At 44.4% G+C, this 18,150-nt stretch overlaps 1 long non-coding RNA gene across 1 annotated transcript in view; it reads right to left on the bottom strand.

Moving 5' to 3' along the window:
* Nucleotides 1-18,150, bottom strand: part of LOC110141081 (uncharacterized) — a 216,161-nt gene that overhangs the window by 17,240 nt on the left and 180,771 nt on the right. Inside the window, exon 3 of the long non-coding RNA XR_011489978.1 lies at nucleotides 11,416-11,567. This is a non-coding gene — a long non-coding RNA (uncharacterized lncRNA). The remainder of the gene's footprint in view (nucleotides 1-11,415; nucleotides 11,568-18,150) is intronic.

Raw genomic sequence — 18,150 nt, 5'->3', positions numbered from 1 at the left:
AGATCTTCTAGATGAGTGTAACTTCTTAAAATGCCATCATTATTTATGATGATTGGACGAGGAAGCAACAGAGGCACCGAAGGGAAGATTTCATCTCTTGGAGAAATACAGTTAGAAGGGATCCCTAGGTAAACCGTCTCTCTACAAGAATATAGCTCACTTGGTAGAGAGAACACTTTACAATCACTACATCCAAATGACTTAATTCCTACTCTATCACATGGCCAGCTGAGTCAGATTGCCCTATCCTCAGAGTCAGAAATGTATGAAATGTCAGTCAACTCATTAACATGTGATTCATTTTGCAACGGCATTAACCACAACGTTTAGCCAGCAAGCAAAATTAACATAACTCCCAATGTGAATATTGTATCTTTCCATGTAACTGTATTTATTCACTTTTCATATTTCCAAATATTCTTGTCAGTTAAGAACTCTCTGTTGTAACCAAAAAAATAGATTTAAAGACTAGCAAGTTTGTACTGTGCTTTATGGTTTATGAAGCACTTTCATTTGTGAGTCTTATTTTATCCTCAGTATAACTCTGAGAGGTGAATCTTAACATCTTCACTTTGTGATATAGAAATTAGAGATTTGAGGTATTACCACCAAACTCATAGCTGGCAGAGTGAGACTGAAACCCAGCCTTTCTGATTTCAGATTTAGCACTGTCAACTCCCCATGAAGTGACGCAGTACCCACGTGTCCTCAAAGTGAAAGTGTTAGTTGCCCAGTCATGTCCGACTCCCTGTGATCCCAGGGACTGTAGCCTGCCAGGCTTCTCTGTCCATAGTGATTCTCCAGGCAAGAACCTGGAGTGGGTCGCCGTGCCCTCCTCCAGGGGATCTTCCCAACCAAGGATCGAACCCAGGTCTCCCACACTCCAGGCGGATTCTTTACTGACTGGGCACCAGGGAGGCCAGGAGCACGGGAGAGGGTAACCTGTCCCTCCTCCAGGGGATCCTCCCAACCAAGGATCGAACCCAGGTCTCCCACATTCCAGGTGGATTCTTTACTGACTGGGCACCAAGGAGGCCAGGAGTGCGGGAGAGGGTAACCTGTCCCTCCTCCAGGGGATCCTCCCGACCAAGGATCAAACCCAGGTTCCCACATTCCAGGTGGATTCTTTACTGACTGGGCACCAGGGAGGCCAGGAGCACGGGAGAGGGTAACCTGTCCCTCCTCCAGGGGATCCTCCCGACCCAGGAGTCCTGAAGGATGCCTCTTACAAGTCCATGATAATCTCAATTTTTTCCTACACGCCTTGTGCAGAAATAAAATTAGTACTTCGTTGGAAACTGTCCAATTTTTCAATTATTTTGTGTATGTCTGCCTTATCTGTCCCACTCAGACTGGTTACACTGTACTTTCAGGGATCCCTGTACAACCACACTCAATCCTGTGCAACAGAACCGAGCTCAGACCCGGGACAGGCCCTTTCTACCTCTTGGAAACTCTCCCTGGCCTCCTCCACTCCCGTCCTCGCTTAGGAAGGAGCCGCTCCTATGTGCCCTGTGCTGTTATAGACTGGTGTGGACATCCACGGAGGACTCACACCGCCTCACTATACTCCAGGTACCTGTTTATCATACGTTTCCCACTTGACCTTGGTCATCTTGAGAACAGGGATCTTGGGTTCCTTCTCTTTTGACCTCCCAGAACCTAATACACAGTAGGCTGTCAATCACTAGCAAATAAATGAAGTAACACAAAACCAATTAAGGCAGTTGGGGCCTTTGAGGAGCTCCCAGTCTCATGGGGAAGAAAAACCTACCAACCGACCACAGCAGGCAACATGAGGAGTAGTCCTTTCGAGGTACAGATGGGTTCAAGGAGCTCTGGGAACACAGATAGGGAGGGATGTTGCTACCCAGAGAGTTAGCCCTCAGAGACAGTGAAGCTTCAAGAGTGGAAGGGCCCAGCCAACACGTGTGGAGCTGAGAGGAACGTGGGTGACAAAAGGGATGGCAGGCTTTCCAGGGGCTCCAGTTTGGAGCCCCTTCTCTGGGGGAGCTGCCCCTCTCTCCAACCAACCTCGTGGCTGGAATAGCAGCTGCCCGGCACATTAGCTTGTTCCCCTGGCCCAGAGGACTTGAGATTTTGCAAATTTCTTCAGGCTCACCAAGGAAGCAGATTTGAGAGAACAGAGCTGATCTGGAAGGAGAAGTCAAGGACAAGTTGGAGAAAGGGTGTCTGGGAAGGGTTTGAATCCCTGTCTCGGGTTATTTCTGGAGTTTGCCAGACCCTTGCCTTGGCTGAAGTTTGCCTTTCTACCTCAACTCAGTCGAGCCGTTTCTGTCAGCTGCAAACACAAGAATCTAGATCAACACTAAGACCTTACAAAAATATCCCACAACGTGCACAGAGTTAGGGCCCAAGTAGCTCCTTGATATTTTCTTTCTCAGATGGGTCTTTTCCCAGCATTGAGTTCAACCTCTTTATTTAAAGATGGGGACACAGGCTCATGCACTTTTCCCAAAGTCAGCCATCCAGCTCAACGCAGAAGCTGAATTCTCTCCCAGAGCAGTGTCACATCCACACAGACTGCTGCCTTGTTGCCACATGCTGGGCAATTAGCCTCAAGGTAAGAAGTGATCACAGAGTTCAAATTTGGTGAAAATATCAAAACGGACAAAGAGTTCATGACACGACTGTAAACTGATGCCATTATTGTTAAATTCTATAAATATAAATTAAATATAATTAATATATAAATAAGTCTGATATAATTAATTCTAATTATAGGATATAATTAATTCTATAAATATAAATTTTGTTTAATTTTATAAATAGCCCCTGGCATGCACCTGCCCTTGCGGTAGATGGGTATTTTGAGACAAGGCGCACTCCTTGACCTCAAGCAGTTCACCAAGTAGAATGAGGAATTGTACAGCTAACCAGAGCTCACAGACCCACAAATTAGCCATCTGGGAGAATATGTACTTGTTACTTTTTCAAGTACTGGTAAATCTCCTTTGAACTAGTTATGAGCCAAACAAAAATGTCACCTCATCATTTCACAGCTGCATTGAAATTCATTTTCAATCAAAACTGGTATCATTCTGCTGGACCAACTGGATACAGCACTCAGTTTGTAGAAAATGTGAAACAGCCTCCAAAGACAACTATTTCCTCCTCCTAAGTATATTCAAAAGAATATGCCATGGGTTCTGAGGTCTAGTGTAGACTAGGAGGTTCAAAGATGTTTTGCCTGAGGCTAGGCAGTATCACTGCCCTGAAGCGATGTGCAGATTCAGGATGGGCAGATTCTTATGTATTGTTAAAATAATGACTTCTAGAATTTATATTAAATTTCCAGACAGGCATATATCTGCCCGGAGGCAGGTGCAAATAACACCTAAGTCACCTTGAGTCCCTTCCAACTCTGTGATTCTGCAGCTGCTTATACTGGATTTCTCCAAGTCTGTGATGGGCTGAAGAGCTATTTCTGTCCTAGTTCTTTCCCTTATATAGGTCAAATCCCATTCCAATGAGTACCATAACAATAACCACCTCATGGCCGGGTTATTTTAGACAACCTGATAAAATGAGAATCAAGCATGACCTCCAAGCCAGAGTTGGCTGTGACAGAATTTGACCTGGATATTTAAGCAAGGAGGCAGCCAATATCTTCAGTTTTAATGTTCATGGCCCTGGGCTACTGCAGGACAGTCAGACAGAGGTACAGAAAAATCATCTGTGAGTTCAAGCCACAGAACTCAGATCCCTGAAAACAGTGACCCCAGTTGCCCGATAGGCACTGCAAAATCAGAAGGTCTGGGGACTCAATGGCACAAGTCTCCATGTGAGAAAAGTCTTCATTTTCTGTCAACTCCAGCCAAAGAATACCAGGGCGACTTGCACATCCCATTTCAGGTCTCTTGTCACACTGGGTACTTCTAAACCTGAGCATTCTCTCTCTCTTCTTTACTAGTAGGGTGAGATCCATGCTTCTTTTTGACTACGTTGTTCTTTCTTTGAGTGAAGTGCGGGCTGCCCCCCTCTGTAATATTTCTCTTGCTGCTGTTATTGTTGTTTAGTTGCCATGTCCGATTCTTTTGGAGCCCCATGGACTATAACCTGCCAGGCTCCTCTGTCCATGGGATTTCCCAGGCAAGAATACTAGTGTGGGTTGCCTTTTGCTTCTCCAGGGGATCTTCCCGACCTACGGATCGAATCCGTGTCTCCTGCATCTCCTGCACTGGCAGGTGAATTCTTTACCACTGAGGCACCAGGGAAGCCCGTAACTTTCCTCTATAAGTAAATTCCCTGAGGACAACAATGTGTTTGGCTCCCAGCTCTATTTAACATCTGAGTTATCTTGCTGGAAAGTAAGCACTGCAAAAGCATGAAATCCCATGCTCATAACAATGGTTGGCAAATGTGTGTGTGTCTAGTCACTCAGTTGTATCTGATTCTTCATGACTCCGTGGACTGTAGCCTGCCAGGCTTCCTCTGCCCATGGGATTCTCCAGGCAAGAATACTGGCAGATAGTAAGTCCTCGATAATTCATTTGCTGAATGAATGCATGAATGAATGATGAACAGGGCAGAACCCAATTCCAATGCTGCTCCTCCTTTCCCAGAGCAGTTATGGGTCTTTCCTCTGACCTTTTTGTACTGTTTGTATCTCTCTATGATAACACACATGTTACACCTGTTTTCCCAGCTAAACTGGATAATATTTTATGGCAGGAACTATGTTTTATAACTCCATGTCTTTGTGTCTAAAACAGTAAGAGTTCACTCAATATTTATTGCTTCAATGAGCGAAAAGAATGAATAAAAATGTTTCTCTTGTAACAATGAACACCAAGGATTTATGATTTAACATCATACCTCACATTCTGCCTGGACTCCAGGGCTTTCCAGAGTGAAGAAGCTGTGAGTCACTGGGCTTGGAGGGGAGGGGTGTTTGTTTGTGGAGGACTTGTTTCCCGACCTCGATGAATCACATGTATAATCACCCCAACTGCATCCTGTCTGGGGAAGTAACCAAAACCCCTATTTCTGGCCCCAATGGCTTTTTGGTTTTATGAGTAAATGCCACTGGCATGCCATTAAATAAATGCCCTTGGAAAGCCCTCAGCCAATGCTGTAACCTATGACAGTCAGGTTGTAGAGGAGCATTCCTGCAAATACAGCACAAGACAAAGGAGTTATGTTATTCACCTTGCCTGGATCACTGCTCTAGCTGCTAACTGATGACCTTCCATGCAAGTTCTTTTCAAACATCTGTTACACTCTTTTTCAATAAATCACAGGTATGACCATGTAATTCTCCTGCATAAAAATATGTGATGGTTCTCATCATCTATAGAATAAAGACCAAACTTTTAAATCTGTAACTCCCTTTAGATTCTGACTCTGACATACCTTCCTGGACAGCCACATAACCATATGCTCCAAACAGGACAAAAGACTTTCTGATTACACACAAATCCTATACTTTGCTCTATGACTTTGCTCCCTTTGTTTCTTCCTAGCATGCCCAACACCTACCTTTTCCAAACGTCTAAAACTTACATAATCTTTAAAAGTCTCACCAAACGCCATTTCCTCCACAGTATCATCGGTGATTACTCAATAAGGATGATAATGTCTTCTTGAGCATGTGCAGATTTTATCTCTGCTCCCTTTCCCTTAATTAGAGTAAATCCCCTACATACCAATGAGCTCCATTCCAAAAGCATATTCATAAGTCCATTTGTCCATAGGTCCAACAAAGTTAGCCTAGGTACCCAACTAACACAATTGGCTACATAGTACTGTACTGTAATACACAAATAATGTATAAAAAACAAATGAACACATGAAAAATAAACATTTTTTATCTTACAGTCCAGTATCTTGGAAAGCACAGTACAATAGCTGGCTCTTCTGAATAGCACCAGCTACATCAGTGTTTCCTTTCCGTTTGCTTTAGGACATGCTGGGCTTGAGATAAAGAAGCTGCGCTGCTATAGTCTATACACTGCTGCGTGGCAAAGTACACAAGAGCACAGCCCCTTATAGAGGATGCACACACGTGAGAAGGTAAATCAGAAATGTGAACTCTTACTTAGACATGAGAATGCACATTTGCACCTTTGAAAGTTCACAAACTTGAAGGTTCCTATGTAGGAAGCTTACTGTATAGACACAGATGTGTGGGTTCATTTCTCTAACAAATCATTTCCTGAAGAATATCTGGTTCTTGGTCAATGTGACACTCTTTCAGCTCCCAGTGGTGCCTGCCAGAGAGGACACTCCAAATAAACACTGTTGAGCATAAAAGCTAAATTAGATTAATTGTTTAAATCCTTATCTTTTCAATATCAGAAAACAAACAACCCAATCAAAAAATTGGCAGAAGACCTAATAGACATTTCTCCAAAGACGACATACAGATGGTCAACAAACCCATGAAAAATGTTCAGCGTCTTTCATTACTAGAGAAATACAAATCAAAACTACAATGAGGTATCACCTCATACCAGTCAGAATGGCCATTACCAAAAAATCTACAACCAATAAATGCTGGAGAGGATGTGGAAAAAAGGGAGCCATCTTACACAGTTTGTGGGAATGTAAATTGATCCACCCACTATGGAGAACAGTACGGTGATTTCTTTAAAAAGAAACTAGGAATAAAATTACCATATGATCCAGCAATCCCACTACTGGGCATATACCCTGAGAAAATCATAATTGGAAAAGGCACATATACCCCAATGTTCATCACAGCGCTATTTACAATAGCTAGGACATCAAGCAACCTAGATATCCATTGACAGTTGAATGGATAAAGAAGCTGCAGTACATATATACAATGGAGTATTACTCAGCCATAAAAAGGGATGAATTTGAGTCAATCTTACTGAGGTGAATGAACCTAGAGCCTGTTACACAGAGTGCAGTAAGTCAGAAAGAGAAAAACAAATATCATATAATAAAGCATATATATATATATATATATATATATATATATATATCACCATCCAGAAAAATGGTGCTGATGAAGCTATTAGCAGGGTTCTGGAACATAGAGAACAGACTTCTGGACACATCAGGGGAAGGAGAAGGTGGGACAAATTGAGAGAGTAGCATTGAAATACACATTACCGTAAGTAAAATAGCTCGTGAGAAGTATAACACAGGGAGCTCCACCTGGTGCTCTGTAATAATCTAGAGGGTGGGATGGGGTAAGGGGTAGGAGAGAGGCTTAAGAGGGAGGGGACATATGTACACTTACGGCTGACTCAACTTGCTGTATGGCAGAAACCAACACAGCACTATAAAGCAATTATCCTCAAATTAAAAAAATAAAAGACCAAAAAAAAAAATCCTTATCTTTGGCTCAGAATCTTCAGGAAAGGTTTGACTTGGAATTTTTTTTTACTCTCATCTCTCTTGTTTTATACCTTATCTCCTTTCCAAGAAAATAGAAGATTAAGAAAATCTTTTGGTCTCTGCAAAGAACTTGGTTTGGATCCATAGATCTCAAAGGCAAGATCCCAGCCTTCCTGCCTCCTATTCCCAGCACCTGTGGTCCACCTTGCTAGTAGACAGAACAAGCTCGGGGGAGAAAATATAATTTTGACCATAAACCAAGGGAAAGAAAAAAATAATTGAGAGGTATCTGCCATTTCAAAAAGCAAACTTTACAAAAGATAGCATATACCACCAAGACTGCTCTTCCTGGCTGTTTCAGAATAGCAGCACCCAAGTGCCAATTTCAGGGCAGACACATTCCTTCAGTGTGGATAAGCGAGAGTTGACGCAATAAAGCTTAGCTTTGTTTGACTGCGAAGCACTTTCCTCTCCTTTTTGTTTATTGGTACCATTCTGGAGAGAGGAGCCTGGCAGACTATGATCCATGGGGTTGCAAAGAGTTGGACACAACTAAGCAACTGATACTTTCACTTTCTCACCATTCTGATTACGCGAATAGGGACATAGAAGTGGAACAAGGTTAAAGTCAACCAGGTCAAGGTCAGATAAAGAGGGAACAGAATGTGAAGAATTTTGCTTCCTCAACCATCTTTCAGCAGCAAGCACTTCTGGGCAGATGAAAGAGATAGACGGCCATCACTTCAGCCTGAGAGCCACCTCCATGGACCGCTTCCCTCCACGCTGCCATGAGGGCAGAGGCCAAGCCCTACCCACACCACATAATGGCTGAATGGCCACAGAAAAGTCTGCAATTTCTCATCTGCTCAGTTGCAAAAGAATGCTGTCAGACTTTATAAACTGTAAGGTGCTGCTTCAATATTACTTGCTGGTATACATTCAAAGATAACTGCTTTTTTTTTTTTTTTCATCATCCTGCACCTGGAGTCAGCAAACTTTTTCTGTAAAGGGTCAAATAAATATTTCAGGCTTTGTGGGCCATATGGCGTCTACTGCAACTGTTCAATTCCGAGTTTATAGCAGGAAAGCAACCATGGATAATATGGAAATGAAAGGATGTGCTTTATTTCAATAAAACTTTACCTCAAAAACAGGTGGGGGACTGGATCTGGCTGATGGGTCATATTTGCAAATCGCGGGCCTGCATCCTTAAAGGAAATGGAACACCAGAGGCAGATAGAGGGGCTAAAATCTTTCCCAGTGCAAAGGACGATACTGTCAGTTTTTGTGAGCAACTGTCCTGAACAGTTGCAACTTACATCTCTTTCAGTACCTTTTGAAATCCGAGTTTTAGTTTTGTGTATTCCCATTACCATCTTCATCAACATCATTTTGTACCTAACTGAGAAATATTAGGCATTGCCAGGTGGTGCTAGTGGTAAAGAACCTGCCAGCCAATGCAGGAGACATAAGAGATGTAAGTTCGGTCCCTGGGTTGGGAAGATCCCTTGGAGGAGGGCACGGCAACCCACTCCAATATTCCTGCTTAAAGAATCCCAGGACAGAAGAGCCTGGTGGGCTACCCTCCTTGGAGTTGCACAGAGTTGGACTCAACTGAAGCGACTTCGCACAAGAAATATTACTGAGACCAGGCATAAAGGAACCCTAGTTTTCTACACCTACCACTTGACCACACTCTCTTCTGGGAAAGACAGCTCTGATTATTGTTAAAGAAAATATCAATCATACTTGTGGTGAAAGGTCGCTACATTTTTTTTTTTAACAAATTGGTCCTTTGAGCAAGATGAATTTTAATGGATTGGTTTATTAACCTAAAGGTTGAACCAGGCTGAGAGTAACTAAATGATTTGCTCATAATTAGTATTATTTATAATTATTTTACTTGGGAAAAAAATATCACCTAAAATGTCAGGATGTTTTTTAATTGCTTCAAATGAGATTCAAAATAATTGACTTTGCAAATGTATTTAAAAAAAAAACATTTAAAATTATCTGAAGCTGCTGAGAGTCTGTCTGGAAGAGGCAAGATATTGATATTCATTACTAGGAACAGGGCAGAAATTGATCCATGATTTTTTTAACCATGTGAATTGTGTATTGCGGTCACTTTGGGACTCTAAAGGAGCTGGAATGCTGATAGGGTTTCTGTTCATTCCTCTTGCCCATTAAATTTGCTCTCTAAGTAAGTATGTTGCATGAATGTCAGTGTATGTCTTTTGCTCAAATATATATTTGTGTATAGTTGTACTTAAAAGGGAGAAAGTACATGCTTGAAAATAGAAGGAATATATATGTGTTTGGTGGTTTTAGAAAAATACAGTCTATGTACACATTGTGCATGTATACATTTGATTTGTACGGGATACCAGTTTTTTTAAAGTAAGTGTATCACTTAGCATCTCTGTAAATATTTGACTCATCAGCCAGTTGGTGGAGATGAAAGGAGAGTACATTACCATCCAGGAAAAGATAGCTTTTAAAATAAAGTCGTGAAAGGCAGGTAAATCCCTAGAGAAAAACCTGCAGAATAGCTATGGTGATACCTTATAATTAGGTCACATTGTAAGTTACAGACTTTCGGGGGGTTCAGGTATGATCTTAGGAGTGCCTTACATCTATCTGGGGTGTCCCCACATGAAGGGGTACAGGAGGGAAGGGGAGTACCCCACCTGACAGATGGGGAAGAGATGGCTCAGTGAAGTCAAAGGATTTGTCCTGGTCTACACTGCCTTCCCCGTACACCACAGTCATCCGGAAAACCCCAGGAGAGAGTGAATGTGTCCACAGGTATCAAAGCCAAGCTCAGAAGCCTTCATAGGTTGCTTGAACCAGCCTGACTCAGAATGCAGAACCCAACCTCCCATGTGAGGCATTTCTGTGAATAACAAGCGGACTGGAAAGAACGCTGTCAGGGAATATGATGATGGGATTATAAAAACAACCTCTTATTTGCTTCTTCCAAGCGTATTTGGTCTGATCATGTGCCTAAGGCATGGTATGACATTGACCCGGGCAGCACAGTGTCCAGGACACAGACAAATCACTTGTCCAGGGAGCCAAGCAGACACCATCAATCATTATCCGCGTATTTGAAAAACAGAAAAATGCAGCCGAGGCCGCGAAAAGGAACATTTGAAGGTGGCTGGAAGTGAAAGAACACAAAGTTTCCCACTTATCTGTCGAAGGTATACATATACACACATACACATATGCACTTAGACACACACACACATACTCACAGAGGTTCTTTCAAAGCCCAGTAGGAAAATACCCCACTGAGAGTAGGAAGGATATATTCACTGATTAATTACTATTAATGCCATCTTTTATTTAGCTAGCAATTATAATCTATTAAGAGCATTTATTCACATTATCATACTTACTCAATCCTCAGAAAAATCCTATAAGGCTCATCAGTAATATATTATATTATTATCTCCCTTTATAGATGAGGAAGACAAAGATGCTGAGGTTTCCTTGCTTAAGTGAATCTCACTAAGTGGCAGAATGAGAACTGGCCTCCTCGTCATTCTTGAGAGTAACTGTGGGCATCGGAGGCATGGAGGGAAAGACCGAGACGATGGTTCCAGGTGGAGAGAACCTGAACACACCATCAGGCAAGGAATCCTCCTGGTTTAGGTAGAAAAGCCGGAGTAGGTGTGGCTCGATGACGCACAACCCGAATGGTTAGAGAGACTCCCAGGCACACCTACTCACTTTGAAATTTCTTGTGCAATTGAGCCTTCACTCTCAAACTCCTGGCCTCTGATGTCCTATAAAGTTTCTAGGGCAGCCGAGCTGGAAGCACCTTCAAATAAAGTCTGAGTCAGCCCCCAAACCCTCCCTCTCCGGCTCCAAGGTCACTCTTCTGCATCACTTTTTCTTCTGCATCACTTTTTCTTCTGCATCACTTTTTCTTCTGCACTCTTCAGGGGCTCCTCCCTCAACCTCCAGGTCCTGTCTGCACTGCTAGTCCTCCATCCCTCCTGTCCGTCTGCTTTTCCCACCATCAGGGGCTCTGGGCCCCGGGCGCCCCTCTGCCAACCCCTCACAGGTACCTACCTGGGCTTTGCAGCCACAGGCACATCCCGGCTGCCCCTCAGCTTCCACGGTTCTCTGTCTGAAGCTGCCTGATGCCGCTTGCCTCCATCCAGGGCCTGGGAGCCATGGAAGTCTTCAAGTTCTTTGTTACTTTTCCTCCTTAGCTGATGATGCTAGGTAAAGAACAACAAACCAGGAAAGATGGCAGATCAGCTGTGGTTCTCACCCGCAGCCTCCAAAAGTGTCAGCTCAGGCCCCCACATTGCAACAAAGGAATCTAACAGTTGGGTTCGGGAAAATCTGCTAGAGGACAGGAGGAGAAAACTTCAGCGCTTCCCAAATTCCGCTGCCCTCCGGGGGCTCCCCCTTGTGGAAGACGCGGGGCATGGCAAGGCGGTACCCAGCCAGGCCAGGGCCTCTGGGACGAGCAGGGAGAGGTGTGCACACACCCCAGGGGTGTGCCCCGGCCCGGGGCTGTGGAGACCCCTTCCAGCCACAAATAACAGTCCCAGCGTGAGCTGCAGGGTCGAGGTCCTCCGTAATTGACCAGAGAAACGGTCTGGGGAGACAGTTCCCAGTGCCTGGGGTTCTCTGGTCCAGGTGAGTATACCATGAGTCATGAGCTTGCACAGTTTATGCTCTGTGTGGACGTGGTGATTGGCCACCACTTGCCTCTGTTTCATGTCCAATTCCCTCACTGGCCCTAACGGATCATGAAGCTGGATATTCACACGGGGCTCTTCCGGGGAGATGGGCGTGATGTCTGCCATCTGAGGAGAGGAGGATGGTCCAGGCTCCTGGACCCTCACCAGTATTGACACCTGGCCTTTTGGTGTCCTGGCAACTTCCTGTTCCCCACCTTGATGGAAACAGACTGTTAGGTTCAAACAGTGTCTTCCTCTGGAGAGATCCCGTCTCATTCATTCCCACCTACCCTGGTGAGCAAGTAGCAGTGAAAGTGAAAGTGTTAGTCGCTCAGTCTTGTCTAACTCCTTTGCGACCCCCTGGACCATAGCCCGCCAGGCTCCTCTGTCCATGGGATTCTCCAGGCAAGAATACTGGAGTGGGTTGCCATGCCCTTCTCCAGGGAATTCCTTCTTCTTCCTGACCCAGGGATGGAACCCAGGTCTCCAGCATTGCAAGCAGACTCAACCATCTGAGCCACCAGGGAAGCCCCATCCTGGCAGGCAAGGAGGAAATCAAATATACCACTCTATCTGCAAACAGAACTGGAGGGTCATGCACCCCCAGAACGGTGTCCAGTGCCCTAGAGAAGCCACTGGGGTTGTTAATGGCCCGAGTCTCCCAACTTCCTTGCCCTTCCCCCAGTTAGACTGGAGAGATGGGGATGCGGGGACTCCCAGACCTTCCTCGGTGCAGGGCAATCAGCTGCACCCTGAAGTATTGATGTTGACCGACTGGGCAATCCCAAGGACAGTGTGCTGGCTGTGACACAGACGGGAGACGCAGAGCAAGCCTGCCGGAGAGGCTGCATCGTTATGTGATTATATCAAAAGCAGAGGAGACAGCCAGTGGGCCTACTGGGATGCTCGTTATTTGCTAGAACAGAGTAAGGAAACTACAGAATGACAACAGAGCCTCGGCCGGAGTTCACGCGCCACGACATGCATGGTGACACACTGCCTCGTTTTACCCTCATGCCATTTCTGAGATGGAGCTGGATGAGCCCCATTTTACAGATGAAGAAACTGAGTTCAGAGTGGTTAAGTGCCCATAAAATAAGTGACCATGATAGGGATCAAACCTAAATCTGTTTCAGCCTGGAGCTCTTTCCACCATATCATATTGCCTCCGTGACTCTTCTAGCTGTCCTGGCCAGGGGACGTGGGCCACCGCATATTACTTTCAGCAAGTCAAAACTCAAGTCAGTTCCCACTGATCTCTATTTAAACTCCATTACCTCCCTGATGTTGGTAGCAGCTCTGTGCTGAACCACATGGAAAGACTGAACTGGGAGTAAAAATAATAGACTTGGGGGTTCAGGACGGAGGGGACACATGTATGCCTATGGCCGATAAATGTTGATGTATGGCAGCTGTGGTTCAGTAGCCAAGTCATGTCCAACTCTTTGCGACCCCATGGACTGCAGCACGCCAGGCTTCCCTGTCCTTCACTATCTCTTGGAGTTTGCTTAAACTCATGTCCATTAAAGTCAACGACGCCATCCAACCATCTCATTCTCTGTTACTGTCTTCTCCTCCTGCCCTCTATCTTTCCCAGTGTTAGGGTCATTTACAATGACTCGGCTCTTCGCATCAGGTGGCCAAAGTATTGGAGCTTCAGCTTTAGCAACAGTACTTCAATATTCAGGGTTGATTTCCTTTAGGATTGACTGATTTGATCTCCTTGCAGTCCAAGGGACTCTCAAGAGTCTTCTCCAGCACCACAATTGGAAGCATCAATTCTTCAGTGCTCAATCTTCTTTATGGTCCAACTCTCACATCCATACATGCCTACTGGAAAAAGAATAGCTTCGACTATAGGGATCTTTGTCAGCAAAGTGATGTTTCTGCTTTTTAAGAGACCATCACAATATTGTAAAGTAATTATCCTCCAATAAAAGTAAGAAAATAAAAATTAAAAAATAAAAATAAATGGCTTCCTCATTGGCTCTTTCTCCATAAGCAACCTTGATACTATAGGACTGAAGACAAAATAAATACAAACACTCGGGGTAAAAGAAAATGAAATGATGCGATGAAGGAGAAATGCCAACTCATAACACAGACTCATTAAATATTTCTCAGACCTATACTGGGCTCTGGACTGAATACAAAAAAGGCAACCCACTCTGAAGATGCTTGTTGTTGTTCCATTGCCCAGTCATGTCTGACTCTTTGTGACCCCATGGACTGCAGCACACCAGGCCTCCCTGGCGTGAAGATGCTTACACATTGTTATAAACTGAAGTCAAGTGAAAAAAACAGCACTAAGGATTTGGAGAATTCATGGAAAACTGCAAAAACAAAACAAAAGATTCCTTTTCATGTAACTGGATCTCAACCTGAGGACCTCAGTGACAGGTCTGCTATGAAGGATGGAATAAGAATCCAGGAATACTTCCAAAGGAGGAAGTAACAGAGGGCCTGGAGCATGTGAAGGACAAAGGGTCAGGGGTAGAAGAACAGGAAAATGACAGGGGTGAGAGGGAGACTCTTGCTTCCCTTTGGGCTAGTCAGAGCATCCCCTTCTGCTCTGGACCCCACAGCAGGCAGAATCAAGCATGCTGGTAATAGAACAGCCGTAGTACAGAAGAGACCAGCAGTAATCTCAGGAGGACCCTGTAAAAGTGGAAATGTTTTCACAGGTGAAGATACAACTCCATATAGGAAAAACCACTGTCTTCGACTATCCAAATGGCTCAGGTAGAAAGTGATGGGATTTGCTGTAGGTTTGAGGGAATACAGTGGAACCAATGGGGAGAAACTCCAAAGAGAACGCTTTTTGACTCACAAAAGAAAAACATTCTGCTAGTTCAATCCAGAAGTAAAAGGATCTTCTCTGTCTGGAGAAGATCAGGAGGGTTCTGTTGTTGGAAGTCCCTTGGTCAAAGGATGGGCCCAGGCAGGAAGACCTCCTGGACAGAAATAACCCCAGACATCCCTCTAGCTCTGACAGTGTTGGGGTCTGTGAACAACCTGAGTGCCAAAAGGAGAAATGGGACAAAAGAAATGCAGGAAATCCTCCCACAGAGCATGTAACTCCTACTGAGGGATCTAACACCCTAATATATTCAGCGATCACCTAAATCAAAAATGTGCTTATGTCTTATCCTCTCTTTCCCTTGAACAGAATCATTTATTTCACTCTCTCAGGTAATTTCAATATTTAAGTACTTCCCAGGTGAGGCAAATACCATTTAGTAAAATGCAAAACACAAAGGAGGCCACATTCCCATGCACTCATCAGTTTATGGAGACTCTCAGGTTTTAAAAGAGATGTTTAGAAGCCAGCTTGTCAAAGACCCTCCCCCTACACCCCACTCTACATGTCTGAATTTCTTCCTTATCGTCTCTGTTTGAGTGTTGCCCGATCTCTATTTGAAGGCTGCCTCCAAAGTTAATTTCATTGTTGGCCATTTTAATGGGGAAATGAGCAAAAATATACACATGTAAAATGCATCAGTAAGACATGGAAACAAAGGAAAAGAAAAATGGTATGCGTTACATCAGGATGTAAAGACAGAACTTAAAATTAATAAGGCTTATAAAAAGCCAGATTATATAAATTTTAACAATATCACCTCCAATGCAAATAAATGTATTTACGAAACAGAAATAGACCCACAGACAGAAAACATACTTCTGGTTACCAAAGGGGAAATTGCGGGGGAGGGGGATAAATTAGGAGGATGCAATTAATGCATTACTGTATATAAAACAGACAACCAAAAAGGACCTACTGTATAGCACAGGGAACTATCTCAATATTTCATAATAACCTGTAATGGAAAAGAATCTGAAAAAGGATAGATGTGTAGAACTGAAACACTAGCTATAACCTGAAACTAACACAACATTGTAAGTCAATGGTACTTCAATTCAAAAAATGAAAAAAATAAAAGAAAAATGCCACCTCCAGTGTGAGTGTATTATGATACACAGTGCTGATAAAAAGCATAGGTGGAATTGCTGCCTGTTGTGGTGTCTGTTGAGTGTATGTGTAAGGCTTCCTGTGCCAGGTGGGAAAAGGGAAGAATAGGGGCAGGAGAAATTAAAAAGGTGAAGCTTGCTAACAAGGAAGAAAGCAAGGTATGGGACTTTGAGGGAGGCTGGTATGTGGTATGTGTGTGGCTTGCTTGTATGATGAGGGCTGGGGCAGAGTTGTAAAATGAGGGCAAAGTTGGTAGCAGATGAGAGAAACGATGCATTAAAGAATTGACCTCTGATTGAGACGACAGAGCGCTTAAGTGGAGGAGGGAAAAGACACAGAGTTTAAGGTTGGAGGAAAAGGGAGAGACAAGAGACCAGTAAGAGAATTCAGAGGTAGGGAGAAGTGAGGAGAGACCCTCAAGGGATGGCCAAGATGCCGGGGATGTTTCCAAAACCATCGTGGGTCTTGAGAGATGGTGAGAGGTGGGTATAAGGGTAAATGTTGAGGGGTGTAGTAGAAACAAAGTCCTGAAAGATCTCCTGAGTGCAAAGAAGCAGAGAGGAAGCCAGACTCATCATAAGACTTAGTTTTTTCCTGGCTGCAAAAGATCGTTAATCCATCAGAAAGATCTGAATCTGTCATGTGTTGACTGAACACCTCCTATATGTTCACACACGTGATAGAAACAGAAATACAAGTGTTAGCAAAAAAAAAAAAAAAAATCATGCTAAAGAATGTCCCATGGTAATCTTCATTACTATTTGTCAACTAACAACAACTATTTAGTAACAGCTACAGCTGGGGACCATGGTCAGCACAAGGTCTATAGTTGGGTCACCAGGCCTATGGACTTGGAGATCACAAAGTTGGAGCAGGGGCAGGTGGTAGCCAGATATAAAACGTCTACCAAGAAGTATAGGGGGATTTGAGAAAGTTAAAGTGTTAGTCACCTGACTCTTTGGCGACCCCAACGACTGTAGTTCACCAGGCTCCTCCGTCCATGGAATTCTCTAGGCAAGAATACTGAAGTGGGGATTGCCATTCCTTTCTCCAGGGAATCTTCCCAACACAGGGATCAAACCTAGGTCTTCCACATTGGAGGGCATTCTCTGTCTGAGCCACAAGATGATGTACAAAATAGGGTCTGTGCTCTTTTTACATTTTTAACAAAAAAAGAGATGCAAGGAGCCACCAGAAGCAGGAGGAGTCAGGCCATGGCCGGGTCCTCCTGGCCTCAGAAGAGCTGAGAAGCACCCCTGACAACTTCTCAGGGTCCCGGGCAAGGTGGCAGATGCCGAGCCCAACAGAGGACCACTGGAGCACTGGGGAGGAGCTGGACTGGGTAAGAAATGGGGCCCTGCTCCTCAAGGAGATCAGGAGGTTCCGGATGGAAGGAGGAAGCTGTCCGCCCAAGCTCCTTCCACTCCGGACCCCACTCACCCTTCCGGGTATCACCTCATCAGTTCATGTGGCCTCTGCCCATGGCTCAGTGAGAAAACCATCTCTAAGGAGCCTCTCCGATTTCCTGAAAGTTCTGTCCGCCTTGCTTTTCCTGCTTGGGTTCGCAGATGAGCCCATCACCCTCAACGCCTGTTTCGGGGAAGCGTTTGCATTTTCCTTGGCAAAGGTGCAGCTTGCTGAATTCTTTTAGGCCAGGCCAGTCACAACAAGCCCCTAAATCGCTGAGCCAGGCAGTTTCTTCGGGGATCTGCTTACATTCCCTCCCTGAAAAGGGCAGGGGCCCACCCCGTGCAGTCTCTGTGTGCAGAACGCACACGCTCCACGTTTAAGGTGGTAGAGGCACGGGAGGCCTCAACCAAAGAGGGGACGAGGCGCAACGGATTTTCATTTTAGTTTTACCTTGCTTGATTGGGTTTCATTCCACTTAAGAGGATGGACCAGAAGGCTCAGAGTCAGCTCCCTTGAAGACTGTCTTGAGAAAGGACTAGGGAAGCTTTTAGTGCAAGCCCCATGGGATCCCAAGTTGGCAGAAGAATTCATGTGTCTCAATACCCTCTCACTCCCGAGCTTCCACTCCGTTTAGGGTTCAATATTGCACTTGCATTCTTGTAAGTTGTGGCTTTGGGAGGAAGATGAAGCCAGTCTATATATTGCTTGATTTTTCTTTAATAATTTTTTAAT

The sequence above is a fragment of the Odocoileus virginianus genome, chromosome 10 (assembly GCF_023699985.2).
Source record: "Odocoileus virginianus isolate 20LAN1187 ecotype Illinois chromosome 10, Ovbor_1.2, whole genome shotgun sequence".
Classification (NCBI taxonomy): Eukaryota; Metazoa; Chordata; class Mammalia; order Artiodactyla; family Cervidae; genus Odocoileus; species Odocoileus virginianus.
Note: the sequence above shows the minus strand (reverse complement) of the source record. Positions and strands in the feature narration are given on the sequence as shown.